This window comes from Haliaeetus leucocephalus, unplaced genomic scaffold, assembly GCF_000737465.1.
Source record: "Haliaeetus leucocephalus isolate CR32 unplaced genomic scaffold, Haliaeetus_leucocephalus-4.0 Scaffold1, whole genome shotgun sequence".
NCBI lineage: Eukaryota > Metazoa > Chordata > Aves > Accipitriformes > Accipitridae > Haliaeetus > Haliaeetus leucocephalus.
The window spans coordinates 23,299,130-23,316,412 of NW_010972437.1; the positions used below are offsets into that span (position 1 = coordinate 23,299,130).

The 17,283-nt window shown below is 38.4% G+C and overlaps 1 protein-coding gene across 1 annotated transcript in view; it reads right to left on the minus strand.

Moving 5' to 3' along the window:
• The window catches only part of MYLK (myosin light chain kinase), a 222,201-nt gene that overhangs the window by 136,329 nt on the left and 68,589 nt on the right, over positions 1 to 17,283 (minus strand). The window lies entirely within an intron of this gene.

Here is a 17,283-nt window from a genome sequence, read left to right on the forward strand (position 1 = left end):
TGCAAACAAAAGACTAACATAAAAAAAGAAGGGACTCGGCAGCAGAAGAAAAGTGATTAAGTAGCATGACAAATTTTTTAAGTGTAATTCTACTCAAAGAAGTGAAGATATATGAAAAAACAATATAAAGCACTTGCACTTACACTTGAAATGCGGTAGAGATTGTATATAGTGTACCTCTTCTTCCAATGTCTAGGTATCAGCAGAAATGCAATATTATTCACTTTATTGCAAGTTATGTGTTAGATGGGCTCATCTGAAGGTCATACAGTTGAAGGCTTTCATGCAGCCCCAAGAGACTCAATCCAGACAGTAACAGCTGTTCTATGGATGTGGCTCATCCTAGGTCCTACAAAAAGAGAGGTGTTTCCCATAGTCATCAGACTCTAGCCAGTGTCCTCTATCTTCCTTGAATCAAGACCCAAGAGTTTTTGGATCTGCACCTTGATCAAAAGACTTGTGAGGGGAATGAAGTACCTGAGAGCAAACTTAGCAGAGGATGCTAAGAACTGGATACACCGTAACACATGCTCTGTCTATGGGAACAGGTCTGTGCTCTCTAACAAAAAGAGCTACTTCTTGTTGTAATAGTTCATACTGATGTGAACTCTTAATGTCAGTCTTAGGAAAAAAGTACTATAAACCTGTGGATACTACAACATGAACATTGTGACTACAACCCCACCTAACAGGTGGCATATTTTTATTTTAATTTAATTTTTTTGGTTAGTGTAGGTGGGAAACATGGTTCTGGCCAGTGCAGCTCTTTTTTAAGTCTTGTAACAAAGCTTCTGTTAGGCTCAAGCTGCAGTTTGCTTTCACAAATGAACAGCAGATGTTCTTGATAAAGAAAAGCGGACATGATACATTGCTAAGCTCCTTCTGAGACTTTAAACACGCACAAACTATATCTCAAGAATAGTTTATCCATTTTAAAAGCTTGCTTCTAAAACAGAGAACTTGCCTGGCAAGGTTAAACATGAAAATGTTAAATATTTGGAGACTTAGCTATGACCTTGCAAACAAAGCAAATAACCTACCTCTTCTATGGAGCAGTCCAGAATCTACAATTGCCTCATTTAAAGCAATAATGGAATACATACTAGGACTAAACATAGCTCACTTCAAAGCATTACCTATTGTACGTACAAGAAACGGTAATGGTCTTTCTGTAAGCCTTGGGTATGTTTTTGTTCAAGTGCTGAACTCTGGTACTCTACATCTGGTGTTTAGGTTTCTTGTTCAACATGCACACAGTCCTCATAAATTAGTTCTTTGGGCGTAACCTTAACTGGAACACAACTCTGAAGATGTAAGTCTTCACAACTGGTGTGTGCAATTACCTGTTTCTTCTCCCAAATGGTGTGGAGCAGGGAGAGAAAAATGACAACACAGGCCTTCAAACAGACCGTTGTTTTGCCAAAAAAACCCTAACCCCGAACCTAAACCAAAAAAACCCAACCAAAACCAGCAACAATAAAAAAGAAACACAATTAGAAAGTAGAATCAAAATTAGAAAGTAGAATCAATCGTCGGCAAAGCACCACCAAATGCTACAACTCATTCTTCAGGCACCCATCCCTGGCAATCCCTGCATTCTGTTCTTAGGCAATGTCAGACCATGCATAATTATGTTGAGCTCTTTCTCAAGGTTTCACCTATAGAAGTTTCAAGCCATACATATTTTGCTTGATTCTCATTTGTGGCAATGAAAAGAAAACCTTTGCCAAATTGAACTCCTTGATATTGCTAATGTTAACATTGTGAGTAAAAGAAATGTCATATTCTTTTAGTCTCGATTAGAAAGATCATATGCCACAGCACTAACATAGAAAGGCTACAAGATTTGTCATTGTCCCATTTGCCTTGATGAGAGATACAGAAGAATTACCTGGAGATGCAGTTCATAGAATTCAGTGCAAGGGTAAGGAGACCCAGAAGGTAAAAAGAGACTTAGCACTTTCTTCCTATTTATTAAAAGCTGTTCCTTTAAAATTAGTATTTCAGTGCAGCTTTTGGTGTGCCATATGAAGTTTACCTCTTCCTAGTCCCATGGAAAAACCTGTGGCCCAATTTCAGAAGATGCTGAGTAACATGTAGTTTTCACTGACTTAAAATATGATAGCGAGGGCTGACAACTTCTGGCTCATTGTGACTGCTGTACCCAGCTATGGGGATATGAATGAAAACCAGTATACTTTAGTTTATTTTTAGAAGTCCACTAAAACTCCCACAGTATCATAAACCTATATGGACCAAGTTCAGATTATATATCCTGGATCTAATCTGTAGATCATAAGATACAATTACAGAATTCAGGTGAGACAGAAGCTAGGGGAAAATAAAAAGTTAAAGGATACTCTAAATTTTCAGAAGAGACACCCTTTCACAGAGTTTCACTTTACTGGCTGGCAATGTGCAAGGGTTTCTGCAGGAGCTTGGCAAAAACTCCATTCATCCTAGACAGTGTGGAATGATTTGATCACGTGAAGAATAACTTTCTGCCATGCTTCTGTGCTTACTCCCTCCTTGACACCAGTACTGACAATCTAGAATTCTATAGCAGAAAGACAAAATTTTATCTTATACAAAATTCTTTGACTCTGATGAAAACTCACTATATCTTGCTTCATTAACTCTACAATGCTCTATTTGGCTGGAAGCATGCTTTCAGTTCAGATCATATGCTGACATTACACACACGCTACTTAGATAATCTAGAAGAAACATACGTAACTGGGTCTAGTGAACTACTAGCACATGTTACAATTCCTAATTGTCTAAGTAGAAATTCAGGTACCCAAGGACAAAACTTCCATCTTAAAATGCATAAAGAAACATGCACACAGAAAATGGATCCACAAACACAGCCATTATGGTGGTCATGGGCAAAAGATGTTACAAGAAAGGAAAGGTGCCCAAAACAGTAATGCACTGGAGAATTCATGAAAAACAGCAAGCTTCTTTGTAAGGAGAACACTTTGGACCCTGTATTTCTGTGAAGCTTTACAGAAATTATACAAATAAAGCTGGTTTGTATCTTCCGTCTGAAAATGACATGAGATGCTCACAAAACCAGATTTACTTCATGCATATAAGTGGGAATTTAGAGAACAGCCAGCAGTTATACTCTAGAGCATACAAGCCTGAGCAAGTACACTACCTTAGTACATCATGAGGGCAGGCTTAGGTGGGCCTCCCAGCTGCGTGCAAGGCACTGTCTGTTTTAACCTTGTTGTCTGACATTTTACTGTGGCTTCCTGTATTTTACATTTTGGAAAATAGCAAATAAACATTCTTTATTCACTTCCATGTCATTTAAGATTTTATAAACCTGTTTCAAATCCTTGTCTGCTTGTATTGTTCAAGCTGAAGAGCCATTGTTTTTCAGTCTGTGCTTGTACTAGGAGCCATGAAATACCTCCAATAATCCTTGTGAAATTTTCTGTCTCTTTTCTAGCCTGAGATAAGGACAGAGCAGAACTGCATGTAGCATCCAAAATGTGGGAACCCACAGATTTCTAGATTGACACAGCAGACTGTTGGGGTTTTTTCTTTCCAAAAATTTTTTAACGCTCTTTGCTATTTTTCCCACCTTGAGTTGATTAGTCAGAGAGCTGTTCAGGGCAAGATCTCTCTTTTAAATAGTAATAGCTAATAAAAATTGAGCTAAGTAGATTTTATTTTTCTACTTTGTACTCATCAATGCCAAATGGCATTTGATGTTTCATAGTCCAGACACTAAACAGAATGAGATCCTTTTGCAGATGGCACCCCACCAATTTTAATTTTAACTCTTTAAAGTAGTTCTGCATTATCTGCAAATTTTGTTATCTCACTATTCAACCCTTTTTTGCAGATTGCAAATGTGCTGAATACTACACATACTACCACAGTTCTTTAGGGGAATCAGCATTTATGGTACTCGCAGCAGTTAAGAATTTATGACCTATCCATGGAAGACATGGTCTGCTAACTGAAAAGCAGACAGCAGCTGCAGATCATTTCTTCTTCAATCTTCTACATTTAATCATATTTTTTTGTAAAATTCAGTGTGGAGAGTTCCCAGAGGTGCATGGAGTATTGGCTTTGTGCTCAGTCACCAGAGTATAGCTGTTTGAATAAAGCATTGCTTTCCCAGGTACCATAAAATCTAGAAGTCCATTTGTCCTAAATTATTTCTGAAGGACTCGAGTGGAATTTCAGAGCAGCACTGAGTGTCAAGCTGCTTTGAGTTTTTTTAATTTCTAAGTTCAAACACCAGCCCCAATTAACACAGCTCTTAAGAAAATGCATAAACCCTACTTATGTCTTTTGGAAATAATCACATGCATAGGTGCTTTTCCTAAATTAGATTTTATTTCATTTAACAAATAAGTTTACATTTATTGCATTTAAATTAACATTGTTACAGGAGTCTTCAGACAGACCCAAAATAACCTGAAACATCATTCAGATGAAATACAGAAGACTATGAAGGTGGACTCTACCCTTTCCAGTATAATGGACATGAGGGGAACACACTGTACAGAGAAACACATTTCTCTGTAGCTATAATGTCAATCAGCAAGTGAATCAGAGGTTGTAACCCGCTGTTACACTAATGAGGGCATTTTCACACAGGTGTTGCAGTCTCAGAGTGGCAGTGGTTTTTTGATGGAGCTTTAATAAATCATTCTACCAGCAGTAACATCTGCCTTTTTACTTTCCCCACATTGTAGCCATCTGACCTGTAGCCATTAAGCGCATGAGGAGAGTTTTATGCAAACCACCCATATAGCTCACCTGGACCTTTTTTTTCTGTAAATACAGTTTTCTGATCTTAAGATGGGATTATAAATGGACTGAATCTCTGTCCATCTTTAGATCTATATTTATATTTAGTCATTGTCCAATTTTCCCCTAGGTAAGCAATTCAAAAGCAGTCAGATGCCATAAACCTTGGATAAAATCTAGGTGGAAGATTAGGGTGTTCCCCCATTGCCACCCAGATGCTGTCCTGGCTCCCTCCTACTCTCTTGTAGTTGTTGCACATTTTTATGAGTTACATTGGCACACAAAGATGACAAGGTCTCTGCAAAGTGGTGAAATTCTGACGTTTTGTCAAAGGAGGAGCGTGAAGGATACCAAGTTATGTACAAACTGAAGACATTTTCAGTTCCAAAATAGGTAGCTGTCATGTGGGAAAGTGTCACTCTGACTTCATAACTGAAGATCTGAGACACGGAGGCACTCAGAGACTTTGCCAAACTCACACTAAAAGGAAATTATCTTTCCATATTTAGTAATGTTAGATCAAATAATCTGACCATATTTCCTCCTTGCCAACAAATTTGCTATTGCAGCAATCAATGTGAAGACTGAACTGAAGTTGCAGCAGAGGAGGGCAGCTGCTCTTCTAACCCTGAATAACGAGTGAAGCCATCAACATCATATGAATGTGTTTGTATACAGGTGTCAAAGTGCAAGGTATCAAGTAACAGTAAAGAGGGTCCAGACAGAACAGGTCCAGAGTCTTGGCAGCAAAATGAGAAGCATATAAAATAGTGTTACAAATAAGAGAATGTTAACTCACCACCATAGGAGAATGTGAGCAATATAAGAAGATACGACTCTGCCAGCTCTGAGTAACTTCAATACTGCCAGACAGCTCTGCAGAATATAAGTGTCTGTAGAATGGGCCAAAAAGATTTCAAAGGCAAGGGCAAACACAAAAGCTCTCAACAAAACAGGGAAGATAAACTTTGCAGCCCTCTCTTGGGTGAAACTCTCATCAATTTTAATAAGAATTTTCTCTGCTTCGGAGTCTCTGCTTAAAGAAAAAAAAAAGCAAACTGCAAAGAGCAAGCTTTCTTCCCATGGACTGACTGATATTAAGGTCTTTTAAAAAGTGTTAAATTTTATGAGGTGCTGAATAGTTTGAATAGCTTAAAATGCCAAAAAATGCAAAGAAATAGCTGACTGTGTGCGTGGTTATGGGCCATTTAGGATTATGCAATAAGAATGTAAATGAGTTCAAAGGGAAACAACTCTGGCTGCTGAATGGAAATAAGGCTCTTGCTAATTGTTCCATGTAGCCCAGTAAGCCCCTAATATGTGCTCTCTTTCCCTATCCTTCTTTTCCTCCCCATTTTTGGTGATTCTGAATCAAGATGCCTATCAAACATTACTAAATGAAGCAGCTGCTTTAAGTCAATAGCAATAAGTTTAGGAGCATATTAGAAATTTCCTGACCAGTGTTCATTTCAGAGCAGCAGCAATCTTTGCTACAGAAAATAAGATTTTGAAAAATCAGCCCAGAGTTTCACTCTGTTGCGGGAGCTGTCAGAACAGGAGCAGTTCATTCATTTCTACTTCAACAGGACAGCCTGATTTACTGTGTTTGCTGCTACTTTTGTTCATAAATTTTATTTGGCAGCACTAGAAGAAAGGCTGAAACATAAAACAGTTCAACACAATAAAAATAAATTGTTGGGAAACTGTCTCCCCTCTTCCCACCACAAAAAGCTTAGCTTTTAACACTTGACAAAGATTTTTACTTTCAGTTGTGAATCCTTCATTCAGTAACAATTTAGAAGGGCGGATAAAGATTGTTTAGACCAAGCGCAAGCACTAGGAAGCCTCCTGACAAGTACAGGATGAAATTAACACCAACAATTCACTCTGTCATTAGCAAAATATGTGTATGCCCCCATTTAGAAGGAAAACTGCGAACATTTAGCTGTTTTATCTCACAGAATTGATCATAGAATCCAGACACTCTGAACCACAGCTTGAGACTAGGATATCATGACGCCAAAAACCTGCTGATACTACATGAAAAAAACAAAACTAAACAGTGTCAGTTATTTTCAGAGCAATGATCCCTTCATAACAATAATATTTGGGGTTTTAATTAGCAGTCACTTTTTAAAGACAATCCACTCTGTTTCTTTCCTTTCTGATGATCATCATTCAGTGTAATAACACTTGCAAAGAAGTAATTTTTCCATTGCATATGATTTCTGGAAGACTGAAAGATTATGGTTTTTTTACATACCAATGCAAATTTTCTATCTTAACAGGACGTGAATTTATTTTACAGGTCACCGAATACTAGTAGCCCTGTCTTCTTGTAGGACCTATGCCACTGACCAAAAGAGCTTCATACTTTCCTAGCTTATGGATGCTGTTCTTAGGAATTCAATACCAATACATGCTATCAAAAGGTAAGGAATCTCTATAAATTTACATGAGCATACACAGTATTCATGACCTACTATGGAAAATTAATAAAAAAAAGAAAATATGTGCTTTCTTTCTGTGCCCAAAACACACAGCTACAGGAAAATACGTTTGGAGCTATGAAATTCGTAATTAAGGGCAACAATCCACATCTGGAATGTAAGGTGGTAACAAAAACTCTTTGCTCTGAATGAACATGCTCGTACGTTATCAATTTCCAGCCACACAAGATTTATTTCCTGCAATTTAGGAGTCTGGCAGCGGCCACAGAAAATGCAAAAACTGGATTTTGTTGCTGAGTTGACTGCACAGTTGTATGTTCATTTAAAGACTGTCTGCTGATAGTGACGAACGCTGCTGGCAAAGGCAGTGCTCTGGATAGGTTATAAAAATTCTCCTCAGTTATGTGTACTGCTTCATTGTTAATGCTACTTGGTAGGGCTGGCAAGCACACTGGGCATGAAATGTTGATTGTTTCAAATTTCATTAAAAAGTAGAACTCATGTAATTACAAAGAGGTATAAAATGCAATGCTTGATTGTGAAGATATGCATACATTAGACTGCCTAAACATCTAGCATTTCTCATTGCATTGTTTATTCTGCTATGCATTAAATAATTAAGACTTCCATACATAAGCCTATTGCAAAACATCAACTGCTCATTAGCAACTGTCAGTGATGTTTTTATCCTGTAATAATCTGTAAAATTTATATAAGCTTTCCAGGCTTCACACATATACTTTTTAATAATGGCTTAGCAGGGATAACTCATACAGTACAATACACAAACTGCTATGTTTAAAATAAAAATAAAAATCAAGGGCTAAGCAACAACTGTTTAAAAGAAAAAACCCTCGAAGTACTAACTGAAATATTAAGTATAAATTGATGTGGCTATAAATTTATAGTTCAACAGTTCAGAATAAATATTTATAGACATGCTGAGTTCAAGAGAAATTTTGTGGGCTCACCTCTTCTTTCTAATGCTTTCTCTCAAAACTAAAATTGCTGTGATATTGGTAAGAGCAACAACACACGTGCACTCAAAAGTAGCTGCATTTGTTTAGGTTGTGGAAAAAGTGCTTACTCTGCATATGCTTTCAATAGAGCTCCGCTTAACTGCAGTTGCTGGCATTCCTATTGAGAGACCTGAACAAATCCAACATAATGTTTTCCATTAAACCTATGAGCGTGTAATAGTCTCCCAAGAAGATAAATCTTGGTCTACACTTCTGTCCATTAGCATATTCCAACAGGCAAACAAACTAGCTTTTGTGTCAAGACACCAAGGATCTAATTCTAGCATTGTGTTTTCATTAAGTGATGCTCTTAATCCAACAGCAGGCACATAGATATTGGTGATATCTGCACCTATTGCAAACCTTAACTTTCTCTTCCAAAATCAGAAGCTATTTATCTCCAATAGGGATAGGTTCATGTCTAAGCTACTGGATAGGAATTGAACTTCTGGAAGACAGCAGTTCAGTTCTGAATCCAGATATGTATTCTGTGTGATCTTGCACAAACCAATAAATCTCACTGTGCCTCAGTACTCCACATGAATGTCAAGGGGGGTAACAATGACTATTTACTCCATTGTTTTAGCTAGGAAGGTCATCAGAGAAGGGTCCAACTCTAGTGTGGCCTGTGTATGTGTTAAATACTATCAGCAAACATACACCAGGACTCCAGTTGAATTGGGCTGTTTAAGTGGTACCATGAAAAAAAGCAAAAATCATTTACCATAGTTCTTTAATCTTTTTTTCCAAGATTTTATCACAATTTTTATTCCAGTGCCCTGGCTTTTAACATAACTCTGTTCTGAACTATTTATATTTACCTCCCTGTAGAGATGAACTGCTGAGTTATTCTTTTATAAAGGAACACCAGAATTTATATAGACAAAAGAATGAAGATTAAGTTTATTGAACTCTTGTTCCAAGGTGTTCACAGAACAGAAAAATTCTTTATTCATTGTTTGCCTGATAAGTATAGTATGGGAATGTGATATAAATGAGTTAGATTTCAGATACAAGATACCAGACACCACCATGTGTGGAGGGGGTGCTTTTTCAAAGCTCTTACAAAATAGCGTGCATTAGACTAATATTCTAAGCTTTGCAAAAACAATTTAAATAATACATGCACCATAACTATAGGCTTGCTTGTATATTATGGGGCACATGGAAAGAATGGCAGCCTCTCAAGCCACACAGTTACAATTTGACTTGACTTTGCAGCTACAGGAAAATTACCATTCTTATTCAACATGAGTAGAGAGAGCACAGAGCCAGATAAAATAAGCCCAATATTCTGTCACCAAAAGCCAAGTAAACATGAACAGAATTATTTAATTTGTCAGTCTTTGCTTCTCCATTTTCTTTGGGCTACATGTGCAGATTGTTGTCATCTTTAAAAGAAAAGTTCTGGTATACATTACACATTGGCATACTGTATGACTTTTAATTAATATTTTAGTAAGCTCAGCAGTTGTATTTATAATAAATAGTATATTCCATAGAATAACATTTACTATAGTATTTTGAAAAGATGCAGAAAAGCAAGAAAAATTCAGAAAGAAAGATAAAATTTATTTTTCCATTCTACCTCATTCTGCACATGACTTAAAAAAGTCTCTATATAAGCAATAAAAACATGCAAAGCTGACTTGGAATTTGTACCAATTTTAGCCACAGTATTTTCAGAAGACAAGGATTGCTTTTTTCTATCTGGCTGCAAGTTTATAGCAATGCACTAATTTACAAAGAATAAAGCTATCTTCATGATCAGAAAGCCTATAAAAAGGGGGGTTGGGGTGGGGTTTTTTTGTTTGGTGGGGGTTTTGTTTCTTTGTTTGTTTGTTTTAAATGGAACATTTCCAGGTTTTCACTCTCTTATGCAGAGTGGTGTACATTCCTAAAACTTCTCTGAAGAAGAGAGACGTAAGAGCTTAGATCACCTCTAGAATCTCACTACAACATATCTTCAATGTGGGAAGGCTAGCCCAGAGGTCAGGTTACTAACTTGTGAGTCAACAGACATGATTTAATTCCCAACCAATAACCTAGCTGTCAAGTTTACTGGAAGAATAAGTTCAACATATTTAGGCAGGCAATTCAAGGCCCTTATACTGGACTAGTCATCTCAGGGATGACCAGTCAGTGGAATGCCTTGATTTTCTGGCTCCTACTAGTCCACAGAGCTTTGACACATAACCTCTGACAGCAATTCAAGTAGCAGTGTCTCCCTCATCAAGCACCACCCCAACATATCAACATCTCTCCTCTTCCAAAGTTTATTTCCTCCACATAAGAGGAGAACACAGAGATGTGTATTCACATGTGATGCTGAACTATGAACTGGGATGTCTTTTGGCTTAAAAATCATGATGAAGGCAGACACTAAACAATGAGCTCTAGCAGCTTAGGCACAGAAATATGTGCTCTTTCAGGTACCTGCTAGAGATTCAGTAACCTCCAGTAACAGAGTGATAATATCTTACAGACTGAACATTAAAAACCAAACTAGGCACCTATGGAAGGACAATCTGGCCTTGCCTACTTTTCCTCTTGTCTGTACCCTCTGGTTGGATCCTGAAACTGGTGCATTGCTTGCCATGCCTGGGACCATCAGTAGACCCTGTTGGAGTACACACAGCCCTGCCTGCTGTGTTCGGAGCCTGTGGGACTGCGGCCCATTGGTGATGGCACAGCCTGTGCATGGCTCACCCTCAGCTCCTGGCTCAATTTCCTTTGGGGAGAAGCCAGCCCTTGCTGCTCCCTGTCAGACAGACTGGTTTCTCTCCTTCATGAATGGGTTGAACTGTACACGATTCACAGCAATGTTATTTTCTGTTCAGCATGCACTTAGATGCTAGGGAATCCAGATGTTGCATGTAAAAAAAAAGTATGTTGTCTGGTTTTGCCCAGTAGGTTTCCAAACTTCATACTGTATCCATGAGTGAACAGAGCCAAGTAACATGTCAAAAGCAGAAATTTTTAGCTTTGGAGTCTAGGTGTTAGAGCGAGTGTGGACTGAGCAAAACCGCAATGAGTAATGATGTGTTTTTATTATAAACCTTCTCCACATGTGGCCTTCTGCAAAGATTCTGAATGCATCATGCTTGCTGTCTATTAATGACTACTTTCTTTTCCTGCAGGGGAAAGGCAGAATTATACCGAAAAGTGTGATTTGGTATCATTTGGTGTAATTCAGGTCAAACTCTCAGGGACACATTTATAGCCAGTCAAATGCCTGCTTTGCTATTTTGCATGCTTTCATAGTTACATATGGTACTGAACCCCTCCCTGACCTTTGTGGTTTCATCAACCAGATGAAGGCAAGGTGCTGGAGTAAAGTTTAAGCCTTGCATATGATGGGAAAAGGCAAATATCATCAGACATGCATTTGGCTAACTAGTAATATAAGTATTCCATCCTACCTTTTGGATCAGCTAGAAAAAGGAAGTCTAAAGTTTTTCCAGCTAGGGGCATATTTCTGGAAGGAAAAAAACAAACCAAAACAAAACAAAAAAAACCCCAAACTCTTCCCCCTTTCATCCCTCTCATGCCAATATAGGCTACTGCAGCACAAGGAAAAGAAAGTTAACTGCTCACACTGTTCCAGTAACTATGTCTTCTTTCATCTTTAAACATATTATGACTGTGAAAGGAGTCAAATGCACAATTCCCCAAAAAAGCAAATTTAAAAATTCATAATGAGAAAAGTTGCAGTCACATTTCATGTACTAAGAACATTTATTTAAATAAGAAAGCACAATGCTACATGATGGGTTTTATTTCCAGTGGAGTTGACCACAACAAAGACTTATGCACTGGCCCAGAGGAGCAAGGGAGACTACCCTGGAAAAGATGATGATATATTTCAAATCAAAAGCAGAATTGAAGAATCTAATAAGACTTTGTTGAAATTTGAGAGATTCACAATTAACCATCATGGGACAAGTAAAATAAGAAGAATTATACTGACTGCTTCTACCCTGACTTACATGGACTCAATCTCTGAACATATCTTTGTTCAGCTATTCAGGATATGCTGATTAGCTGTTTTTCTCTTGGGAAACAGGTAGATTTTCTTCTATTCCTTTCTCAGACATTTTTGTCTTATCATCCCTAAATGGTGGACTTTATGATTAGTCATGGTATTCATTCCATCATTCCTTTTCTAAAAGACTGAACCTTCTTTACACCACAATATGAATATTTTATATCTCCTTTTCCTGTGCAAATTTGTCAATACATAATTTAATATTTTTTTCTCTGATTTCTGTTTAAGGACTACAGAAAAATAGCAAGTCCAGAAATCCCTACTAATGAAGTAAATTTTCTTCAAAATCAACCCTAGGGATATCCCTATGGATAAATCCTTAAACAAACACACTTGCCTTCTTTAGCTGATACAAAGCCGTGCTTTACGACAATACATCACAGTAGTGGGCAATCAGAAAACAGATATCTACAATAAAATTTTCAGAATCAACAGTTTGTTGGTTCCCCCAGCTCGAACTGGGAACAGGTAGATGCAATTAAATCACACAGAACTTTATTGTCAGGTTCCTCGTGTGATTTTAATCGCTTCCATCTAAAAATCTAAAATAATTTGAAACATGTTAAAGAAAAAGTAAAGAAAGAAAAAGTGGTGACCAAGAGCAGCACAAATGCATGGTCTGGCTTCACTATATATATACATTAGTTGGAGTGTTCTAAAAAACTTCTATTATTATTTCCATTATTACTAAAAAATTGTTTTTTATGTTCCTTTAAGTACAGTAGTTGGTATCAAAACAAGCAAGAATAGGGAGCAAGTCTTTCTGCCATTGCGCAGAGCAGCAGAGAACTCCTGTCCCCAGCTGGTTATAGATAAGCAATTAAGGTGGGAAAGGAGATGGAAAGCAAACAGAATAATAAATTTGATAGTGGCAAATAGCACATTTCTTCCACAATTTGGGGGTGGGTGGGTTACTGAAAACAGGCTCAATTATATATATTAAAAAAAAAAAAAATCAACCCTGAGAAATGGCAACTGAGAATAGGGATACTGTATGTCCAGTCTTCCCCAGTCATGGCCTCTTTCCTGCTTAGAAATTTTGTCTGGGTGGAATTTGTGGATATTCAGCATTGTCTAGGATTTCTGAACATCTGGCAGATTGGAGCAACTCTGCAAAAGGTCTGACCAAACTTTGCTGCCAAACATCCAGAAATCTTGGCTGTTGCCTCCACACATGCACAGATCAGTTGCATGGGATGGTGTAGTAAGTCCAGCACTTCTGAGAGTCATCACATACACTGCACACAGACAACACAAGGAATGCTTAAGTACTTCTACCTGGAAAGTCCTGAGTATAACTGTGATGGCCATAAGTGACAGGGAGACAGGTATGAAGTGAATTTATGAGTTAAAGAGACTGAGAGACAGAATTGGAGCTCACAGACCACTACTCCTGTCTAAAACCTAGAAATTTCTTGAGCAGCAACTTGCATCCCTGCAGTTTTTTTTAAAGGAATATCATATGCAAGGCAGGGTAAATGGGTATCAACACATGGGTGCTTCTGTCAGTTGATGAAGGGAGTGTCTTTGAATAATTCTGGGTGTAAATGACACTATGTGAGGAAGGAATTTTGACTGAACCCCACCTTAACCACTTCCCAGCAGAGCTGCCACTCCCACTTTGCCCTTGTCTAAAGCTGAAACTCTTTTGAGCCACTGCTTCTATATGCCAATACAGAGTTATACAATAAAATAAAACTAAATAAAATAATGCATGCATTACTCATAAGAACACGTAAATGGGTAAAAAAACAGCACTGTGGTGAGTGAGTATAGCGGGAGGTCAATTACACCAAGGAAGAAGAAATAGCTGTAGAAGATCCAAACAGAAAAAAGATGTGCAATAAGCTGTTCACAGCCACCTAACTTGTGTTTATTTTCCTTTTTTGTTTCAGCTGTCTATACCCCAGTGTCTGTTTGATACAAAATATTTCAGTAACTTCTGAACGCACCACACTTTTTCCAAAGAATGGTATGTGGAAAGAAAGATCGAATAAGATCTCCACTCTGATAACTTTTTCAATTCTTTGCTCCCCAAAACATGCCTCAGTGTTTCGTATCAGATTTCTGGGAGTATCACAGTGCATGGTAGTTTTACAGATCAGCACAAGTCCTCCCACAGCTTTCATTTTCTTCAGACAACTGTCTCCCATGAAAACATGGATCTTTCTTGGGTTTCTTCCTCATATGGCTCAGCAGGCACCCCTCCAGAAAGTGCATATCCAAAACCACTGCCAGGTTCATACAATCAGCTGCCCAGTACATTTTGCAACAACAAGCATCTCATGCCAACAGCAAAGGATTTTGTGCCATGTCATCATCCTCTATCGTATGGGCTTCTCTCATTTCAGATCCTGCCACCTCAAATCTAGACATACAGTGTAATTAAGGCATACTTCTGGAGTGCCTGCTGACTGAGGCTTGGAAGCAGAGCACACACTGCTGTTTCAAGTCCAAAGCAAAGCGAAGATAAAGGTTTTGCCATGCAAAGCTGGTGCAGCAGCCACAGTAAAAAAAAAAAAAATTGGTTAGATCTCAGTTTTTCCATTAGCAGGTAGTTGAAAGGATTTACAAATGCTGTGGGAGTGTTTTCCTTCAATGCTTCTTTTAGTATCATAGAATTGTTTAGGTTGGAAAAGATCTTTAAGATCATCAGGTCCAACTGTCAACCCAACACCACCAAGCCCACTAAACCATGTCCTGTAGTGCCTCATCCACACATTTTTTGAATACCTCGTGACACCACCACTTCCCTGGGCAGCCTGACAACCCTTTCGGTAAACAAATTTTTCCTAATATCCAAACTAAACCTCCCCTGGCACAACTTGAGGCCATTTACTCTTGTCCTATCACTAGTTACTTTAATGCTTCTCTACTCTTTGTCTCTTAACACACCACATAAATGGGTCTCCCCTCTATCTCAGAGCAGATGGCAGAATCACTCTGTCTTCCCATTGCCTGATCCCAGTTTATTTTCTCAGGCATGATGTTTCAAAAAGTACCTGTGCAACCAGCAGCAGCAAAAGCAGCTCAGTTGGCAAATAGATGCACCTCATTAGACTTAACTGATTTGAACAGATACAGATAGGGTGTTGCAACAGCAGGGTGGTAGAAAGACAACCAGAAAGAACATTAAAAACTGACAGGATTTGTCATTGACCTGGCTTGCCTTAAAATTTACCATCCAGCTCCCTTATCTGGAGGGGGGTGGAAGGGGAAGAGCAGAACAGTAACTACTCGATGGGCAGCAAACTGAACTAAGTACCCCAACACCTACTCAAACCATGAACTACATGTCAATACATGAAACCCAGTCCCCTGGGATTAGAATACCAGACTAGATTTAGTAGTTTGATATCTTGGTTCTGGCAATGGACCACATACGATGGTTCACATCGAGCAGAAAAACAACCCATACTGCACTGTTGCCAACTGTGCAATGTTTTATTCAAGGAGAAAAATTCTTTCCTGACCCCTAGGCAATCAGTCTGTGGTCTGTAGCATGACATTTGGCTGTTCCTCTCAAGCAAAGCTGTAGCACAAGTATTCTTTAGGCTCATAAAATTAATGACCGTCAATATTACCCTCAAAAATTATACACGTGTGCAGCCAAAGCAGGTTGAGTTAACTGCTTGCCACAATCAAATGCAGAAGTTAATATCACTCTGAACGGGGAAGGGTTTGTTGGAAACTGACGGTTCTTTGACTTGTCATTTTTTACTGCTTGACACTCAGTTACATTACAGTAAAGAACCAGAAGTGTTCACACTATATTTTTGATGTAGTGAGGCTACTGCTATTTAAGTTCAGCAAAATTATATGTGGGCAGCTAATCATATAGTTTATCAACTAAAAATGCTTGTTTTGGGCAACTACCTTAACTTTTTTTAAAGCAACAACGCTACTGCAGACTATTTTCTTGGTGTCAGAACCCAAAGCTTAAAATAGGGAGGGAAAGACCAAGAGAACATGGTTCAGTGGTTAGAGAGCAGTAAAGATTCTCATTTTTGGTTCTCAGCTTCTCCATCAGTTTGCTGCAGAAACCTAAGTAAATCTCTCTGTACCTTGAAGTATCTTTCTGTACAGAAGTTAACATGGACTAGGGAAACCTGGATGAGAGCACCAACATTCACTGAATCCTTATGTGGGCAGCCACAGTGCAGAGCCCTGCTGGGGTCAGTCCATCCTGCTGCTCTATTCATCTACACGCATCACCAGGACTTCAGGGTCCCCGTATTTTTTTCTGCTGCAGAAGGCCAACCTGCTTACCAAGACTTCCCCAGACAGTCATGAAAAAACTTTTCAGTGCTTCTAAACACAGAAAAGGAATGGGAGGATTAGCTTGCCATCTTAATACACACATGGCAAGGCTCACAAATCCAAGCAAAAGCTGAACCTGAGCCTTAACACTAGCATGGGCCAATTTAGGCTGAGAGCAACACTTAAGCTGTGGGTATATGTGGATGCAGAGTGGAGTCAGGGCAACATTTAAGTAACTGCTATGTTCTACAATGGAGACTTAAACTCCCCTCTAAACAGTTACAGTGATTTATAGCTGGGTAAATAAAGTTGTCCAATATTTAGAAGTCAAATTTCTAAATATGAAGTCAGAGGTCTCAGAAAGGATGGAGTTCAAGACATGACAGGCTTCAGTCACTGAGCCTGCAGTCTCTGGAAGACCAGTAAACAGGATACTAAGAAATTAGGTAGGCACAAAAACACGCAAAGTTGTGGAAATCGGTGGCCACCCTTGCCCATCACAAGAAAAGGAAACTTGTACAGATTTGCAAATTCCAGTGAAAAATCTTGCTAGGGGCTTCTGCCCAGCACTTGTATTAATACATGCTTGCCATTCTCATGAGTTAGAAAAGCTACTGAAATTCATGGAAATGTTTAAAAGCTTTATTTCATTTGGCTGTATGGAAAATTATACGATTTGCATCTACATTGGTCTACTGTGATATTTTGAACCTTTGCTATAGAATAGTGC